Source organism: Oncorhynchus clarkii, chromosome 18 (assembly GCF_045791955.1).
Source record: "Oncorhynchus clarkii lewisi isolate Uvic-CL-2024 chromosome 18, UVic_Ocla_1.0, whole genome shotgun sequence".
Lineage (NCBI taxonomy): Eukaryota > Metazoa > Chordata > Actinopteri > Salmoniformes > Salmonidae > Oncorhynchus > Oncorhynchus clarkii.
This window is the reverse complement of record NC_092164.1, coordinates 71,010,813-71,018,280: the sequence shown is the minus strand read 5'-3', so window position 1 is coordinate 71,018,280 and position 7,468 is coordinate 71,010,813. Positions and strand designations below refer to the sequence as shown.

General features: G+C 43.2%; 1 protein-coding gene across 1 annotated transcript in view; it reads left to right on the top strand.

The window, feature by feature from the left end:
* Positions 1 to 1,269, top strand: part of LOC139372403 (CUB and sushi domain-containing protein 2-like) — a 773,740-nt gene extending 772,471 nt beyond the window's left edge. The window contains exon 73 of the mRNA XM_071112112.1: positions 1,070 to 1,269. The gene's annotated coding sequence lies outside the window, so the exon portion shown is untranslated. The remainder of the gene's footprint in view (positions 1 to 1,069) is intronic.
* Positions 1,270 to 7,468: the final 6,199 nt, after the last annotated feature.

The following is a 7,468-nucleotide window of genomic DNA, read 5'->3' as shown; positions in this document are numbered from 1 at the left end:
TATAGTGTACTACTATAGACCAGAGCCCTATTCCCTATATAGTGGTACTACTATAGACCAGAGCCCTATTCCCTATATAGTGGTACTACTATAGACCAGAGCCCTATTCCCTATATAGTGGTACTACTATAGACCAGAGCCCTATTCCCTATTATAGTGGTACTACTATAGACCAGAGCCCTATTCCCTATATAGTGGTACTACTATAGACCAGAGCCCTATTCCCTATATAGTGGTACTACTATAGACCAGAGCCCTATTCCCTATATAGTGGTACTACTATAGACCAGAGCCCTATTCCCTATATAGTGGTACTACTATAGACCAGAGCCCTATTCCCTATATAGTGACTGGTCTTCTGCTTCTTCTTCTTCTCTAACAGGATGTTTCCTAGACATTTTTTATTCACACCCAAAGTTCAATGGTCAAGTCACAGATTTCAAGGTTTATGAATTCAAGCAGGGCAACACGATCGTGTGTCACGTCTCTAACCATGTTTCTCTTTTCTTTTCTCTTCATGTCTCATCACCACTTTCTCACCATCCTCTTTTCTCTCATCTTCTTTTATCATCCTACCTGCCTCCTCTATATATCCCTCATCTCTGTCTCTGTCTTTATCTCTGTGTCTCTGTGTCTGTGTCTCTCTCTGTATCTCTCTCTGTGTCTCTCTGTCTCTGTGTCTCTCTCTCTGTCTCTCTCTCTGTGTCTCTCTCTGTCTCTGTGTCTCTCTCTCTGTCTCTCTCTCTGTGTCTCTCTCTGTCTCTGTGTCTCTCTCTCTGTGTTTCTCTCTCTGTATCTCTCTCTCTGTGTCTCTCTCTGTGTCTCTCTCTGTCTCTGTGTCTCTCTCTCTGTGTCTCTCTCTGTCTCTGTGTCTCTCTCTCTGTCTCTCTCTCTGTGTCTCTCTCTGTCTCTGTGTCTCTCTCTCTCTGTGTCTCTCTCTGTCTCTCTGTCTCACTCTCTCTCTCTCTCCCTTCTCTCTCTCTCTCTCTCTCTCTCACTCTCTCTCTCTCTCTCTCTCACTCATTCTCTCTCACTGTCCATCTTCTGTCTCCCATCACCCACCTTACAGGCAGAGGGAGTGTAAAGGCAGGAGACCCACCCATGCCGGAGCCCCCTTTACGAGAAAGACCCTCATCTAACTGGCCAGAGGGAAAAGGAGATGTTTTTATACCGACTACAATACATTTAAAGAGAAGAAAATAAGAAAACAGGCAACACGAACCCACTGACGGTGACAACATCGTGGTCTTTACATGGTCTCCTTGCTACTTTAACTCTCTGAGGAACTCCTGTCTGCCTGGGCAGGTTGAACTACGCTGTGGTCCTAGATGACCGTCTATCTATTTTTCTTAAAAAACCCCAAAGGGAATTTTACGGTCGACTTTCAGCAGAGATATTGGCCTGTAGCAGCTGATACACAGGTGGCTTTGAGAGGACAAGAACCAGTCAGTGTTAGCAGCTTGCTGTGTACCGACAAAACCTGGCATGGACTATTTCCAACTGGACCAAACTGGATCTAACTGGACCCAACTGGACCCAACTGGACCCAACTGGACCTAACTGGACCTAACTGGACCCAACTGGACCCAACTGGACCCAACTGGACCAAACTGGATCTAACTGGACCAAACTGGATCTAACTGGACCTAACTGGATCTAACTGGATCCAACTGGATCTAACTGGACCCAACTGGACCTAACTGGATCTAACAGGACCTAACTGGATATATGCGTCATGAGAAAGGCACTCTGGACTGCTTGCTTTCTTGGACAAGTACTAAATGATTAGGCCCCATTTTCTTCCTGACCGTTGGTTTTAATCGCCTCCGGAAGTTTCCTCTGAGGCGTTGACACACTGTGGCTGCAGGAAGATTACAGTGTGATGCAAATATCAGTATTGCTTTTGACACTCTTCCTGTTTTATCAAGAGGAGATTCTGCTTGCTAAGGTCACGATGTCAGGAGTAGAGGTTAAGAGTTAGCTCAGGAAGGCTGCTGGGAAAGTAATTAGTGAGGATATTGTGTGTGTGTGTGTGTGTGTGTGTGTGTGTGTGTGTGTGTGTGTGTGTGTGTGTGTGTGTGTGTGTGTGTGTGTGTGTGTGTGTGTGTGTGTGTGTGTGTGTGTGTGTGTGTGTGTGTGTGTGTGTGTGTGTGTGTGTTCATTGGCTACATCAGCAATCCAAAGCATATCTCTTGTTTTTGACACCAATAAATCAAAAATAGTATTTTATGAACGAGCCGTCCTAGATTCCACAGATCACTATAGATAATATCTCTGAAGATGACTCTAGAACACAGATCACTATAGATAATATCTCTGAAGATGACTCTAGAACACAGATCACTATAGATAATATCTCTGAAGATGACTCTAGAACACAGATCACTGTAGATAATATCTCTGAAGATTACTCTAGAACACAGATCACTATAGATAATATCTCTGAAGATGACTCTAGAACACAGATCACTATAGATAATATCTCTGAAGATGACTCTAGAACACAGATCACTATAGATAATATCTCTGACGATGACTCTAGAACACAGATCACTATAGATAATATCTCTGAAGATTACTCTAGAACACAGATCACTGTAGATAATATCTCTGAAGATGACTCTAGAGCACAGATCACTGTAGATAATATCTCTGACGATGACTCTAGAACACAGATCACTATAGATAATATCTCTGAAGATGACTCTAGAACACAGATCACTATAGATAATATCTCTGAAGATGACTCTAGAACACAGATCACTATAGATAATATCTCTGAAGATGACTCTAGAACACAGATCACTATAGATAATATCTCTGAAGATGACTCTAGAACACAGATCACTATAGATAATATCTCTGACGATGACTCTAGAACACAGATCACTATAGATAATATCTCTGAAGATGACTCTAGAACACAGAGTGGTTTCTACACCAGACAGACTGATACTGTAATAACAGAGTGGTTTCTACACCAGACAGACTGATACTGTAATAACAGAGGGGTTTCTACACCCGACAGACTGATACTGTAATAACAGAGGGGTTTCTACACCAGACAGACTTATACTGTAATAACAGAGGGGTTTCTACACCAGACAGACTGATACTGTAATAACAGAGTGGTTTCTACACCAGACAGACTGATACTGTAATAACAGAGGGGTTTCTACACCAGACAGACTGATACTGTAATAACAGAGGGGTTTCTACACCAGACAGACTGATACTGTACTAACAGAGTGGTTTCTACACCAGACAGACTGATACTGTAATAACAGAGGGGTTTCTACACCAGACAGACTGATACTGTAATGACAGAGGGGTTTCTACACCAGACAGACTGATACTGTAATAACAGAGGGGTTTCTACACCAGACAGACTGATACTGTAATAACAGAGGGGTTTCTACACCAGACAGACTGATACTGTAATGACAGAGTGGTTTCTACACCAGACAGACTGATACTGTAATAACAGAGGGGTTTCTAAACCAGACAGACTGATACTGTAATAACAGAGGGGTTTCTACACCAGACAGACTGATACTGTAATAACAGAGGGGTTTCTACACCAGACAGACTGATACTGTAATAACAGAGGGGTTTCTACACCAGACAGACTGATACTGTAACAACAGAGGGGTTTCTACACCAGACAGACTGATACTGTAATAACAGAGGGGTTTCTACACCAGACAGACTGATACTGTAATAACAGAGGGGTTTCTACACCAGACAGACTGATACTGTAATAACAGAGGGGTTTCTACACCAGACAGACTGATACTGTAATAACAGAGGGGTTTCTACACCAGACAGACTGATACTGTAATAACAGAGGGGTTTCTACACCAGACAGACTGATACTGTAACAACAGAGGGGTTTCTACACCAGACAGACTGATACTGTAATAACAGAGGGGTTTCTACACCAGACAGACTGATACTGTAATAACAGAGGGGTTTCTACACCAGACAGACTGATACTGTAATAACAGAGGGGTTTCTACACCAGACAGACTGATACTGTAACAACAGAGGGGTTTCTACACCAGACAGACTGATACTGTAATGAGAGGGTGTTTTTTCTCAAGGCCCTGAACCAACTCTACATGGACTTACTGAAACAACAATATGTTCTGAAATGACACTGGTTGTGTTACAGTCTGCTCTCCCTGTGAATCTCGTGAGGGCCAGTCACTTTGCTCACGTCAACCTAGATCTGTCAGTGAAAGGTAGAAATTAAGTGTCGGATCCATCAATGTAGCGAGGGGCCACAGGATGTGTTTCCATGGAGACTCATGGTGCTAGGAAGCACCTGTGTTTTTTTTTTCCAGTGTCAGAACCCAAGCATCAAGTCGCACAGAACAGAACATCGATGTTGCATTGACCAACAGATGATGTCGTGTCACACGGTGTTCTTCTGCGACAGCAAAGTCTACTCTTGGTTGTCAGAACCCAAGCATCAAGTCGGTTGGTTGTCACTCTCTCTTGTCAGAACCCAAGCATCAAGTCGGTTGGTTGTCACTCTCTCTTGTCAGAACCCAAGCATCAAGTCGGTTGGTTGTCACTCTCTCTTGTCAGAACCCAAGCATCAAGTCGGTTGGTTGTCACTCTCTCTTGTCAGAACCCAAGCATCAAGTCGGTTGGTTGTCACTCTCTCTTGGACTGACCTACAGAGATGGTAAAGGGACTGGTAATGACTCACCAGTCACCTTGCTTGCTGATAGAAACAAGAATAATGACTCCTCAACTGGTCAATCTGTACTGTCTATGAACCTGGAGCTTAAGACATTATCAATGAACCTGGAGGCTAAGACATTATCAATGAACCTGGACGCTAGGACATTATCAATGAACCTGGACGCTCGGACATTATCAATGAACCTGGACGCTAGGACATTATCAATGAACCTGGAGGCTAAGACATTATCAATGAACCTGGAGGCTAAGACATTATCAATGAACCTGGACGCTCGGACATTATCAATGAACCTGGACGCTCGGACATTATCAATGAACCTGGACGCTAGGACATTATCAATGAGCCTGGACGCTAGAGTCTAGGCCCACTCAATAACCCGACTAGTCACCTCCTGCTCTGTTGGTCTACTCTCCTCTTCAAGAAACTCAACTCATCTGTATACAACTGACGAAACAAATCCATCCATTGCTTGACAGAGGTTTTCTCTCCCTTGGATGTTAAGACATAACATGTCACATCACATCACCACAGGTGCTCTTCAGTAAGCTCCCTTACATCTCTTGAAACTTTATCACATTGCTATATTTTTTTGCCCTCGGCTCATCATGAAAACGTTGCTGAAGGCTCATCATAGCTTTGACAGCAGGGGTATCGGTGGCTTTGCAATTACTCCTGTGCATCTTCAATTGGAAATGATTAATCGGATCATAGCAAAACAGTGTTTACGCTCCGATTCCCCGGCTCCTGCATCATAATCTCCCAATTATCAGGGAAGGTTCGGCGAAGGCAAGCAGCTGGGATATCGGCAGGCGGGGACAGACGGGGAGACGACACCCGCTTTGCTTTTCAAACGTTTCAGACAGAGAAAAAGACTGTGATCGTGACAGGAAGGGGAGGGGTGAGGGGAGCTGTTCTGAGAGAGTGAATAACGCCTTGTGATGTGAGTGATGGAGTCAAGATGTCAGGGAGAAGAAGAATTATCAGACCAGTGACACTGTGAGATGTGTTCCCCCTAGGGAGGAAGATGGAATATGGGACTGTGGTTAAATTGGTATAGTGTCTGTATCTCCCCTTTGAAGACCCTGTCCAGAGATCAGGGCCTCGTTTCCCAGTAGCTAAATCATTTAAGCATTTGGATCAGGGCCTGAAGCTAACTTTTAGCCACAATTTTTTTTACCAGCCAAAATATTTGTTCACTATAAAACTAAAATAAACCGGATGAGCATGCTTTGTAATGTTTCTAAAATAATAAATGTATCAGTAGTGAGAATTGATGTGGTATTTTGCTCAATGTTATTTCATTTTTTTGTGACCTGAGTCTTTTAATCAAAATATCACAACTGAGATTAAAATGTTCAGCTGCCCCCTTTTAAAGGGCAGGAGGTTACCCTGGCAACCAGGGCACTCAAGCCGCTAGCTCTAGTCCTGTCTGTTAGATAGAGAATCTGATTAGTAGCCAATGTGTCTTCGCTAGCAGTTGAAGAAAACTCAAATGTTGAAAAACAACTTAGCTTGTGAAAGAAAACGAAGTAAATGTTGTTCGAGGTGAGATACAGTGCCTTGCGAAAGTATTCGGCCCCCTTGAACTTTTGACCTTTTGCCACATTTCAGGCTTCAAACATAAAGATATAAAACTGTATTTTTTTGTGAAGAATCAACAACAAGTGGGACACAATCATGAAGTGGAACGACATTTATTGGATATTTCAAACTTTTTTAACAAATCAAAAACTGAAAAATTGGGCGTGCAAAATTATTCAGCCCCTTTACTTTCAGTGCAGCAAACTCTCTCCAGAAGTTCAGTGAGGATCTCTGAATGATCCAATGTTGACCTAAATGACTAATGATGATAAATACAATCCACCTGTGTGTAATCTAGTCTCCGTATAAATGCACCTGCACTGTGATAGTCTCAGAGGTCCGTCAAAAGCGCAGAGAGCATCATGAAGAACAAGGAACACACCAGGCACGTCCGAGATACTGTTGTGAAGAAGTTTAAAGCCGGATTTGGATACAAAAAGATTTCCCAAGCTTTAAACATCCCAAGGAGCACTGTGCAAGCGATAATATTGAAATGGAAGGAGTATCAGACCACTGCAAATCTACCAAGACCTGGCCGTCCCTCTAAACTTTCAGCTCATACAAGGAGAAGACTGATCAGAGATGCAGCCAAGAGGCCCATGATCACTCTGGATGAACTGCAGAGATCTACAGCTGAGGTGGGAGACTCTGTCCATAGGACAACAATCAGTCGTATATTGCACAAATCTGGCCTTTATGGAAGAGTGGCAAGAAGAAAGCCATTTCTTAAAGATATCCATAAAAAGTGTCGTTTAAAGTTTGCCACAAGCCACCTGGGAGACACACCGAACATGTGGAAGAAGGTGCTCTGGTCAGATGAAACCAAAATTGAACTTTTTGGCAACAATGCAAAACGTTATGTTTGGCGTAAAAGCAACACAGCTGAACACACCATCCCCACTGTCAAACATGGTGGTGGCAGCGTCATGGTTTGGGCCTGCTTTTCTTCAGCAGGGACAGGGAAGATGGTTAAAATTGATGGGAAGATGGATGGAGCCAAATACAGGACCATTCTGGAAGAAAACCTGATGGAGTCCGCAAAAGACCTGAGACTGGGACGGAGATTTGTCTTCCAACAAGACAATGATCCAAAACATAAAGCAAAATCTACAATGGAATGGTTCAAAAATAAACATATCCAGGTGTTAGAATGGCCAGACCTGAATCCAATCG